Source organism: Heliconius melpomene, chromosome 18 (genome assembly GCF_056956725.1).
Source record: "Heliconius melpomene rosina isolate 202511_hmr_F chromosome 18, ASM5695672v1, whole genome shotgun sequence".
In the NCBI taxonomy this organism is placed as follows: domain Eukaryota; kingdom Metazoa; phylum Arthropoda; class Insecta; order Lepidoptera; family Nymphalidae; genus Heliconius; species Heliconius melpomene.
The window spans coordinates 8,173,102-8,187,268 of NC_140406.1; the positions used below are offsets into that span (position 1 = coordinate 8,173,102).

General features: G+C 31.9%; 1 protein-coding gene across 1 annotated transcript in view; it reads right to left on the minus strand.

The window, feature by feature from the left end:
• LOC146529419 (5'-3' exonuclease PLD3-like) overlaps positions 1-14,167 on the minus strand; it is a 36,035-nt gene that overhangs the window by 20,982 nt on the left and 886 nt on the right. The window lies entirely within an intron of this gene.

Sequence of the window (14,167 nt, forward strand, 5' to 3'; positions counted from 1 at the left end):
CATCGAGTTTGAAATGTATTGTTGAGGTGGGAAACGTCAATAATCAAACCACTCTGATAACTAGTTTTGAACTACATACAATGAATGGGCCGGGCGGCGGGCCTATAATGATGTCAAGGAAGCATCAATGACATTAGATATTAATATAACTTCGTGCATATAGGTACGTAAAACATACAAACATAAATCAATGTCAGCTTCACGCTGTATCCCGCACACAGCAGGGTAGACAGAGAAAACCTAGTGTTAAGATACTCCGTTCTTTATGAGCTAGTAATAAATTATCTATTAAAATATGTAAATTTTATATTAAAGTCGATATAAAAGACATATTAATAAAAAAAACTAAATTGTCAAATGCCAGCGACAAATTTTTACGTCACGTTTGCTTAAGAAGTACCCTACAAGTTTCCTTTAGTGGCTTACAAAGTTCTCTACTCTCTCTAGCTTTTCTGAACAGATAGCTACTTATACTAAAGTTTTATATGATTTTCCTATTTGAAAACTTTATAAGAAAGTTCAGGTAAAAGTAAAAAATTGTAACATTGCCCTAAACTTAATGGCATTATTTTCCATCTCAACTCAATGTGTTCTTTCCGCGATCTATCTTTACGAACCATATGAACACATTCCATACTATATAATATATTAAACATTATAAATACCAAAAATAAACGATTTGGTCGATCATATTTGATAAATTGGAAAGTATTCGAATAGATGAATATATTTTTAAGGATCTTTTAGCTGTTATTATTAAAATATTTGATCTGAAAGACGTATAGCGTACAGTTATTTTAGTACGTAATATGTATGTAATTATTATATATACTAAAACGGCTATTTGGTTATTTTAGGTTACGTAAAATAGCCAAAATTGTTTAAGCAATCATAAAATTGCGTGACTTTATGTTATAGACGCATAAAATGCTGAACATTTTATGATTGGAGCCTAAGTTATAAAAACAATTATGCTATATTCTGATGTTTTCAATACCTAATACCTACAAGCGTAACGAATTATAATTAAAGGGCGATAGACTGATAGTAATTTCAAAGTAAAGTCTAAATTATGAAAGATATATTTTATTTTAGATATCTAATATAATTACGAAAGTTAGTTAGGGTAAGCAGAGGGAACCTATCAACCTAGTGTTAAATCACTTATCCTAACTCTCCGCCCAAATTTTGAGACAAACCTTGTTTGTTGAGTGGTGGAAATTTGACTTTGTCTTGTTACCAAACCGAGAAAATAAAAATAATAAATTCCCCGAGTGGAAATAAACCTAACCATACATAACGTACGTATATACATACACATATTGTATTAGCTAAGAAAAATTTATTTATATGATAGAAGAAAATGGACCTGTCAGGAAAATAGTAAATCATAAACATTTTCCGATCGGCCGCGATGACGTGACCCAAATTGTTACGCTAGGCTTTTAAAAATAGTGCAATATTCAATGCAATTGCTTCACCAGATATGTTGTATATTTGCATGTCAAGCTTGTATATTGGAATATTCATAGAAATATCCTGTAGATTTTAATATTTTTCTCATTTCATTCCACTTTGATACCACCGTTATAGTAAAATTGAAATCCAATAAAAAAAATGTTATATAATTATACTAAAAGGTAGAATTAGGAGAAAACGTAATATACTTATATTTATATTTTTTTAAATACCAAAATACCCAAAACTACCATCGGGATGTAATTCGAAATTGCATTTATTCACTAAAATGACAAAAAAATACTACACTATAATACTAAGTATAGGGTTAGAGTGTAGTGTTTTTTTGTTACTATGGCATCTATATTAGAAAAACAAATAATAGGTTCATGAAATTATGTTATTTTTATATGTTATTTCATAATTAATATTTAATTATTATAAAATGACCTAAGACAATGGACATGTAGCTATTTATTTAATGTACCATAATTTACACAAACAAACCTATAAAACATTAAATTCATTTAAAAAATAAAGGCCGACACGTTCTAACACGATATCGAATATGATATGTAGAATGGAGGTTTACTCAGTCACTATGCGTTTGTTTGAATGTCAACCGACTATCAACGTTTCAATCTACGGTTCAATCGTTGTATACAATGAGACGAGTCGCGTGCGAAGGCTCGATAGGGACCACGAGCGCGCCACGTGCAAGCCACAGGTATTGGTAGTAAACAATATTTCACGACAATGGGGAAATTGAACTTTGTCTATACAATAAAATTTTAGGGCGCGCTCAAAAACTAACAAGGCTAGTTTTACTATGCCATTTTCGTTTATATTTTTAATAATAAATTTTCTATAATGGGTGAATCTGAATGACACTTGTTTATAACTAGGTCCTGTATATCTACATTGCCAAATGCTGGACATTCACACAGTTTATCACACATAGCACGGTAGGCAGATGAAACCTAGTGTTAAGACTTAAAAAAGATCGAAGAGGCCAGTCTTGGCGCAGGAGCACAAAGTGTGACTGTAAGATCGACTGGCTGTGGACACTCAACACACAATGCCTCGAGAACTTGGCGAAAAGTGGGGAATGGAGTGTCTTAACACTAAGTTCCCTCTGCCTACCCTGTTGTGTGTAATTGATCCGGCTACGAAAGCGTAGCAACGTTATGTTGCACGAACGGCGACGCCGGTAACCACGATTACACTTAAAAACAAAATAAACACATATATTATACGCACAAACATACATATATGTATAGTAGACATCATTAATATCCATTTACATTTTCTTTTAGACCTTCAAATATAAAATGTAAGTAACTCAAGTAATATTTAATAAAAACTAGAAATAAAAGTAACTTTTATTATATGCTTGGTAAGAGTACATGTTTAATTAATTAGTCTATATTTTTTTAAATAAAATAAAATATTTATTTATAAAAAGAAAATTAATTATGAATCTGGGTCACTATCAAATAAAATGAATATACGACAACAAACATTTTTATATTACTTTTTTAATAGGTACCAAAATGACAGAATATACAGAAAATTTAAAGAAGCATATTAACTTTTTAAAAGTACTTACTTGCAATCACCTAACGAAATTCTTGAATTACGTACTACTGTCTCCTCTTAGAGTGTGACACGGCAAAGTGCATGTACGTCTTTAACTTGTATAAAAAAAAAACTATTAAAAGCAATAAAAGCTCACCATTTAAAAAATAGAACATAAACAGTGGAACTACTCAGGTTGAGTACCAACAATTATCTCGTATATAGTAGGTACGGTATTACGACGATAGTAAAGGGGTTGGTCGCGAGACCTTGACCGCTTTAAAGGTAGTCCACTTATCTTCCTTCCAATATAACGCTATACAAATTACCATTAGAGTTAACTGTCGACGTTTTATTGTAGCCCGTTAATACATTTTAGAGATAACCTTCAAATTATCAACAAAAAACATTATATTTTTTATAAATGTTATATCTGACTATAAGGATATTTAACTAAATTTCAATTATTAATAAAGAAATAAAATAAAGTAAACGTAAATATGTGATTAAACTTTTATTTAAGAAATAAAATAGACGCAAATCATTTCCATATATAGAAATTAATTTTATTTTTTTATTTTTTTTGAAATACGGGCATTACAAACCACTCGACAACATCTATATAAAAAAATGCTATGAAAATCCGAAATACCAAATAGGTTAAGTACACATTTCGAATTTCAAATCATAAATTAGGGATGTTCTGAAGCGTGAATCGGATTTTTTGAATTCGATTTTTCGGGGTTTGAAGAGCGGGAACCGAAATTGAAACCGAAATCTTACTTATACATTTTGTAAATATATAGTTTATTTTGTAAATTATTGCAAAATTTCACAAAAATTATTTTCAATAACACTTATATTTTGTAGTTCGACTGCGGCGGCCATCACGTTTTCTCTTATTGAATAGTATTAGAACCGAAGTCGGAGTCAGAGGTGGTAATTCAATCGAAGCTCCGATCTATTAAAATCGAAGCCGAAGTTCCGAAATATCCCTATCAAAAAATCAACGAAAATTGAAATCCTAAAATTGAATAAATTAAGCAATCTGCGAGCGATACAAGATTTACATAACAGTATATGTACACGATCCTTAAGGGCACTTCAATCGACTGCCAGGAATTCCAATTTCACCTTAATTGAATAACAAAAATTACATTGCCTTAAAGAATAATTAAATTTATTCTTATATTCACTCCATAATGTAAAGTTTACGCAAATTCTATATTTTCTTGCACTATGTTAGTCATCATGTCATATTAAAACCCTTTTGCCCTTCAAAGTTATTAATTATACATAATATTGTGTTATCTTGAAAGGTTGTGTATGTTAATTTAATAAAGTACTTCGTTTAATTTTTTATTAAGTATACCAACACTAGAATATTTGCTATTTTACAATTATTAAATATCTAGCTTTTAAATTCTTATACTAAATGGAAGTCCATATTATAACTTTAAAAGTTATGCTTAAATAATTTCATCCACAGGCTTGCAATACAGAATATCATATTTTATATTAATAAAAATAACTCTCGTTTCAGGTAGGTTTGTATTATTTTATTCTATAAAGGTTGACCCTTTTTCCAAATAAGCTTTTAGGATATTCGCTTTCGGAAATTTTAGGTAAAAGGCAAATGCTGAAAAAGATATCTCCATATTTTTTTATTATTTTACTTATAACAAAAAATATTCTGTTCAATTCATGAAAAATTGTAATGTCCAGTGTGATACAATTTTTAAGTTCGGGGGGGCTGGGGCTGGGGCTGGGTGGAAGTGGAAAAGTTTGTGAGCTTCCGTTGCGTGTTACATAGATATTCTTATATTTTAGTTACCTCGCAAGTAAAAGCTATTAAAAAAAAACCAAAAATTAAAATACATATATTAAATCAAATATAATATATTACACAGAAACACCTCATACTCATAAGCGGGTGAACTTGTGAAGTAATAAAAGAACTCAAGGCTATGTCAAGGAAACAATTGTAACATACCTGCATATAAATACGGCCTTCGTTACGTTCAACATGAGTCGACTGAATTATAATAAAACATATATTGTATATTACCTTTTTAAATTAGTCAGGGTTTTTAATATTATAACACTAGAAAGTAATATTATAAATGTATACTACATTAAGTAAAAGATATTATGTCATGCAAAAGTTTTTATATTCTTTCGTTGAAATAAATTAATAATAAAAAGAGTTATAACGTATGATATAAATTTAACATTTTATTGTTAATTAAGACAAATGAATATGAAAAAAATCCTAAATATCTTATACAAATGTACTTTGTAATAATGTGTTATTTTATGTAATAACTCACTTATTTATAACCTTATTAAAGTCAGCTGCCATTAAAATTAACGACATTAGTTATCTTCTATATATATAAAATCGAAAGGTCACTCACTCATCACGAAACCTCAGAAACTACATGTGCTAGGAATTTCAAATTTTGCATAGGAGTTACTTATAGGAAGTAGGTGCTCGCTAAGACGGGAATTTGCAATATTCGACTTCTAAGGGTTTGTTTTTGGGGTTGATAGTTTGTATGAAACTTCGTTACTACAAATGCTAGGAGTCCCAAATTTTGCAAGGACGTCACTTATAGGAAGTAGGTACTCATGGAGGCAAAAAATTATAATAACGTAGTTCACGCAGGCGAAGCTGCGGGCGGGCCGCTAGTGTTATATAATAACAAAATACAACCATCACGGAACTTTTCATAGCCGTCACTGCTATCGCGAAGAAAGTTATAAATTATAGTCACTCGCACTGCCTAACAATTTCATAGAGCCACGCTACGTAATTTTTGCAAGTATAAGATTGTCCGCGTTATATTAATGCATAAATATTTACAAATATAACTTATGTAATTATTTTTCCAAATAATATATTTTTCGGGTTGTTTATAAACTAAAAAAATGTAATAAGGGAAAATAAAATTTAAGCACTTCTAATATATATTTTAATATACTTATCAAGAAAAAATACTAACTGTACCGTGGCAAGGACAAAAATTGTAGATCTTTATTTAAGGAAGTTAAATTTTTCATTAATTATTAAAATCATGATATTCTAAAATATTGATATTACTATACGTAAGATAAATGGCTCTAGCTAAGTCTGGTTTAACTAAATCGACATTATTTTAAATAATTATTGATGAAATATTTTGTTTGAAATAATATGCATATACATAACATATATGTATATATTATTTAAATATTTATATGAAAATTATTATATAGTTACCTTAAACAACTTTAATTATTTAACTGTAAGGAATATTAGAAATACCTAAGTAAAATATAAGAAATGACAATACGAACAAAAATGAAACCTTGAAATGGATGTTTTCTCACACTAAGAGCTTTTCCGTTAGAAAAATAACGGAACAAACAACCTTTATCTCTTCATCAGATACCTTACCTTGCCATAATGTTATTTATTCAGTTTCCTAGAGAATATAAACATCGTTCTAGTTGTAAACACGTTTAAAAATTATTATTCACATAAAATATTATTTGTCACCTAGAATAGAGGTCATTTCTAAGTTTTACAATTATACTTTTAAGCACGGAAAAATTATTATGCATACTTTATAGTAATAATATAACTTATTAACTTCCTTAAAATAAATAACAAAAATATCTAAAAAAAAAGATATTTTCTGAGTTGTACGTGTATTATGGAAGTCAAAAAAGATTCAAACATTGCCCTTTTTCATTTTAAGTTTTTTCTAGAGGACTTTGAGTTAGTTTTTGTTGATATCGCTATTACCTTACAGCGTAACGAATATTTTAGCACTGTGTCCGAGTAAGTGTTAGTATATTTTTTAACTTCCAGCTGTAGTGCTAAGATACTCCGCTCCCCACTTTGCGTCAAATTCTGAAAGCATTATGTGTTAAGCAACGGAACTTAACGCCGCGCTTTGCCTCGACGAGTAATCAACCTGTCGTATTTACAGTCACACGCCTGTGGCCCTGTGCTACGACTGGCCTAAGTTGTTAATATTATTATATTAAATATTTATACAAAATTTCACAAGCACTAGACACTAATGTCCGCTAAATTGAACACTTTGCCTAATGGATTCGTAAAATAAACTACTAATCAGAGGCAAAACGCGCCCAGAGCTCCGAGCCTTGACCCCGACCTACAACACTCTGGCATTTGCAAGAAACCTTATAAAAAATAAACTAAGCGTAGCACATTCTACCGTAGCGCTCCCAAGGAGTCGTGAATAAGTTTATAATAATAAATATACTTATTGAATAAAGAAAATTATTAAATTCAGTCTTTTTAAACAAATTCGGTCATTACAAGCATATTTCTGGTATTGATTTTAATAATTTATAGAGATGTTAGGCATCGATGAAGTTTTTTTTTCATTTTAATGAATAATTATTGAATAATTATTAAATTAATTACATACATAATATATATAGAAGAGTAGGTTAGGCAGTGGGAACTTAATTTTAAAATACTCTGTTTCTCACGTACCGCCTAAAGGTGAGTTATATTGAGGAATATTGCATAGCTTAAGATTTGGGATTAAAATTATTTAATTTCCCTGATTTGGAATCGGACTCGCAACGCGTGTACAGTTAAGAGCTGTTGCGCCACAATATCTTCAATAATAACAATATAATAATTTTATATAACATAAATGAATCTTAGAAAAATATAAAGTTACATCAAGACAGCTTCAGGTCATTGAAATAAGGAAGAACTTATAATTAAATAAATTATAAGCAAAAAATCATTTTTAGAAAAAGCTTTTATTTAAAAGCCCTAAAAAGGAGAAAATAAAATTTGTCTTTTAAATTTTAACTATCAACTCATAACCTCATTGTACACAATTTATATGATCATAAAAGCTTGTCGCGCGATGTACTTGTGTAACTAAACTAGTGCTAATTTAATTATGTAAAATCTGCTAAGTTTCAATTTTTAAACTTTCAATTTAATTAAATATTGATTAACGCGACAAGCTTTTATGATCACATAAATTGTGTACAATGAGGTTATGAGTTGATAGTTAAAATTTAAAAGACAAATTTTATTTTCTCCTTTTTAGGGCTTTTAAATAAAAGCTTTTTCTAAAAATGATTTTTTGCTTATAATTTATTTTTTACTTTTTAGTTACCACTGTCTAGGTTTCTCACACTAGAGACATGTACCACGATTCCGCTTCTATAGTTAGGAATGCTGTTGGCGACACTAGACCCTTCCCGATTACAGTGGGGGTTCACCAGGGCTCGACTCTTAGTCCGTTCTTATTCAATGTAGTGCAGCCTCCATGGCTGATGATGTATGCCGACGACATAGCACTCGTTGACGAGAACCGACTGACGCTGGAGCGTAAAGTGAACCTCTGGAAGGGTACGCTTGAGAACGGCGGTCTTAAACTAAATGTGTCGAAGACCGAGTACATGGCCTGCGGGAGCCCGGACTCGAGCACGATCCTTGTAGGTCCTGAGCCAGCCGTTAAGTCAGAAAAGTTCAGGTACCTTGGATCCGTTATGCACGAGTCTGGAGGCATCGATCACGATGTCCATGGCCGGATAAGTTGGCCAGTACTATCTCGGCACACTCAGGAGCTTCACGTCACGGAAATGAAGATGCTAAGGTAGATGTGCGGCGTAACGCAGTTTGACCGCATACGCAACACATTCGTTCGAGGTAGTCTTGGGGTCCGTGACGTAGCGGATAAGCTCCAAGAGCGCCGCTTGAGATGGTTTGACCACGTTACGCGCCGGTCTAAGAACTATGTCGGATGCAAGTGCCTTGCTATATCAGTTCCTGAAGTGAGACCTCCTGGACGCCCAAGGAAGCGCTGGTTGGATGTCGTGATGCCGGATATGAGAGCCAATGGTCTAACCACCGAGGACGCAAAAGATCGCGCAAAGTGGAGTAGGTTGAGTAGGAAGGCAGACCCTGGCAATAGCCGGGATTAATGCCAGGAAGAAGAAGGTTTCTCACACTAGATGTCATATTATTTTTCTAATTATTCTCGGCAAGCCCTTTCATTTGATACCCGTATTGCAGATGTGCATAAATAATAACTATTCCGCCATCTTAGATGTTCCGCCATATTGGATTTAGAAAAAGTCACATTTTTCGAGTTACTCTCAACGAGCCCTTTCAATAGATATCCATATTGTAGATGTAGACTAAAATTAACTATTCGGCTATCTTGGATGGTCCGCCATATTAGATTTAGAATGACGTTAGATTATTTTTCAAGTTGCTCTCAATGAGCCCTTTCGTTTGATATCCATATTGCAGAATTGCAAAAATAATAACTATTCGTTCATCTTGGATGGTCCCTCATATTGGATTTAGAATGACGTCACATTATTTCCCAAGTTGCTCTTAAGAAGCCCTTTCATTTGATACCCATATTATAGAAGTCCATTAAATATAACTATTCCGCCATCTTGGATAGTCCGCCTTACTAGATTTAGAATGACGTCACATCATTTTTCAAGTTGCTCTTAAGAAGCCCTTTCATTTGATACCCGTAATGTACAAGTGCATCAAAAATAACTATTCTGTTACTTTGGATGGTTCGCCATATTAGATTTAGAATGACGTTACACTATTTTTCCAGTTATTCTCAACAAGCCCTTTCATTTGATACCCATATTACAGAAGTTCATGAGATATAACTATTCCGCCATCCTGAATGGTCCGCCATATTGTATTTAGAATGAAGTCACAAACCTTATCGTGCATTGTCATCCAAACCAAACATGTATACAAAATTTCAGCTCAATCGTACGAACATACCTTTCATTATATGAAAGCACAAAAAACTTGAACCGTGTCGATTCTATTGGATTTCAAGTGATGTCACATTATTTTTCTAATTGTTCTCGGCAAGATCTTTCATTTGATACCCATATTGCAGAAGTGCATAAATAATAACTATTCCGCCATCTTAGATGTTCCGCCATATTGGATTTAGTATAACGTCACATTAATTTTAGAGTTACGGTCAACGAACCATTTCATTTAATATCTATATTGTAGAAGTAGACCAAATAGATACTCGGCTATTTTCGATATCCTCCTTATGGGATTTAGAATGACATCACATTATTTTTCGAGTTGCTCTCAACGAGTCCTTTCATTTGATACCCATATTGTAGAAGTACATTAAAAATAACAATTCCGCCATCTTGCATGGTCCGCCATATTACATTTAGAATGACGTCACATATTCTATCGTGCATTGTCATCCAAAGTAAACGTGTATACAAAATTTCAGCTCAATCGGTTGACGATATCTACTTCAAAATTGAGCTCTAAGATTTCACCCGAACCCACATACATACATTGCAAGTTAAATAAAAGCTTTTAAAAAGTTTCATAGTAACAATACTTTGTAGTATGTACTACAATTTTCTAGAAATCAGGGTATTTGTTGAAAGCTTAACTAATTAACAAGTATTTCTTCTTATCTTATTAAATCTATTATATAAAGCAACTACTTTTAAGTTTTTCAACTCTAAAGTGCTACTTTTAAAATTTTCATTTAAAAACTGGCTACAAGGTAAACTTGAATTGAATATAGAAACTTGTATTAAAAATGAAATATTCTGCTGAATTATTTTTAAAAAAGAGGAGTGGCGCAGGAGCACAAAATGTGACTGAAAGCGCGACTGGTTGTGGGTTCCCCACTTACGAGACACACACACACACACGAGAAAATTATATATTTATTTAAATTCATCCATACCTATATTATAAATACGAAAGTAACTCTGTCTTTCTGTCTACCGCTAATTTAATTATGATAACATACTCATACAGAGATATTTGAGGGTCTCGGGATGAACATAGGATACTTTTTTTCTTATATTTGTAATATTTTCGATATATACCAATATATTAAAATACTTATTAGTTTGATATGCAATTTATTCCGCCATGTTAATAATAACCGTCACTATGCGACCGTTGCTAAGCAACGATTTGCAAAGTATATTGTTAGAAAACGTCACCCAAAATGAGCTTGCTTAACACATCTCTCTATTGACAACTGAAAATAATTTCATAAATATATTTAATAAATATTCGTATAGTTCAAGCGAGAGCTGCGTTCTATTAATATATTTTCGCGCGTAGTATTAATATATTTTTATAAAATAGAATAAACTTTATGTTATAAGTCTACGAGTATTAACTGCAAGATAAAATAAGGCAATCGTTCCAACTTTACCGCCTACCAGTGGTTAGCCTCGTAGCGATCACGTAGCAGGTGCTTACTTCGCCGCGCTACGAATTTCGTAGCAATAACTTAGATACGTGGATACGGTACTTAAAGTAGGTCATGATACTAAATAACCGTCCAAGAATGAGTTACCATAGCTTTGAAATGTAGGTTAAAGCCTGACTTATACAGACCTGTCAGAATGCGTTAGCTTGCAAGTCATATAGCGATGTACATACTTGCATATGGATACTTGTATATATACATGAATATATAGTAGAACTAAGCTGTAATGGAGGAAATTATATATTTTAGATTTAGTAAAGAAATTATTTTAAAATGTCTTCTATATTATACACTTGTTTATCTTTATAATGGTCTTTCTGATATTTTTTAAATTATTATTATAATTTTTACTACATTTTGACGTTTTTCTTTTACTTTATTTAAAGGAAGGAATTTAAAAAAATATCAAATTGAATTCTTACCTTATTAGTTCGCTCTAATAATATAGTATGCGCTAGTAATATTCAAACAGTATTCGCTTAAAATGAGATTTAATATCCTTAACAAACTTCGTCATATCAACTACAAGTTTCTAAGAAGTTAGACGCAGTGTTAAAAGATTTTAACCCTTTGTGTCAACTTAAATAATGTTTCAGAATATCTTCGTCGTTATTATAATAGTGAAATTACTGATAATGGACGACTTACTACGTAGTAAGAGATTACGTTAAGGATGCTAAATTTAGACTGAGTGACTGTATGTACGTATACCCAACAGAATTTAAGGATGTTTAAAGTCTAAAAATATCGTAATTACCGGTTCACAGAAACCTACTTCTTGGTATTGTCTATATTTAGACTTCAAATTTATTATTGAACTAGTGCAATGGTGTATCGACCGCGGCATGTATTTAATATATGTATGTATATGGCATGTATTTAATATTAAATTGCAAGATAACAAAACAAGTCAAATCAACGAGATCTGGTTAACATGATTGTAGCATAAATTACCTTACTGATGCAATTTCCAAGACGAGCAACAGCGTTAATACAGTTTCTCAGAATCATGTTTCATGCAATTAAGGTTTGTAATTATGTGGCTGAGTGTACTCGTAGCTACAACTCTTAGTCATAGGCTAATTTACATTGGCTCTATAAAAATGGACTTGTAATGGCCGAAACTTAACGGCATTCCCGAAAAACAAGCACAAAGCCACGGCTAATGGGTAAATAATTGGAACAAGGTCGACGTCGCCGCCGTCGTCGGGCACAGTGTATGCAGCGATGTCTTTTCCACGTAAAATCAATATAATGGCAACACACCGCGGCACGCTAAGTTTAAAACAAAACAAATTTAAACGAAGCGGGTCATTCACCTCGAAACGAATCAGCTTGCAAAAATTTGAGCTCCACCAACAATAGTGATGTACCGCGCGTCTCCGCCGATATATCCGGTATCCGATATATCGTTTATTACCGATGGCCATTCAGTGTAGACTGGACTCGCCCCGCGCGGCAATGCATCTTTTACATGGAAGACAAGGACGTATAGTGGTAAGGCTTTATCATTTTCGTTGCCACCATTCAATTTTTATGTAGGTAGTACTTTCGTTTGTCGCCCACTCGTGGGTGTTTGCGTGATTTCGGTAATCATAAGGTTTATGATAGATTTTCATAGAAATCACTATTAGTGTGCGCCGTATCACCAAAAACTATGTCAATAGCCGAATTACTATCATCAATCAGTCACGAGACCGCGTCGATTGGTTTGTAATTATATGTTTTTCTGAATATTAGATGTACAAAGCGAAAGAACAAGCTCGATCAATGCATGATTCACATTTTGAAGCTCATTTATTATTACTTGTATATTGTATTGTAAAATTAAGCCTTATGTTAAGTAAATTGAAATATTAATCGGTGTTGTGAACGTTATTTTGCTTGATTGAAATTAATATAATAATATCAATTAATTTATAGTTATATTTAATTGATTATGAAAAGTAATAAGTTGCTTTAAGTAAATAATTCGTTTTTCTATCTCACAAATATCAAATTTTGTTAATCTTTTTGTTTTCTTTACAAGCTAAAGACTAATAGACCAAAAGGACATTTTAAAAACATATACCTAAATAATTACGTTGTAGATATTTAGATATAGGCAGAGGCAAAAATTAAACTTTTTTTTTATCTGCTTTATTTTATATGTTATTTTTATTTCAATTTAAATATTTAAATTTCAGTTTTACAGTTGAATAAAAAGCATCTGCTCTACCAGGAGTATATCTAATATTATATGAATGTTCTACAACATCTTAGGTTTCATTATTATTGAAAAGTAAAAACAATATAAAACATATGAGAAAAATGTCATTCAATCAATCGAAACCAAAAATAATCTATATAAAAAGAAACCTAGAACAGATTGCTAAATATTTTCACAAAAAATGGCTATCGTAGCGCATTTTGGGACGTACTTTATTTTTATTTATTTTTTCTTAGTGTAAATGTAAGAAAATATTTAATTCATAAAGCGTAACTTGATATTTCAACATAAAGTTGTGTGCAGCCAAGCTTGAAAAGCACGAGAGTCGTGTTTTAAACGTAACTGAGGCATGAGACAGCGCTTCAAAGAAATATATTCTTTTAAGTGAAATTTTAACTTTTTATAAATAAAATTAAAAATTAAATCAGCTTCACGTTATATCCCGCACACAGGGTAGGCAGTGGGAACTTAGTGTTAGGACACTCCGTTTCCCACTTTCCGCCGAATTCTGGAAGCATTGCGGCCTGACTGGCGGAACTCAACACCGCGCTTTGCCTCGCCACCAGAGAGATGAAATGGAAATATAAATTTAAATAAATATTTCATTTCCTCGAGTGGGGATAGA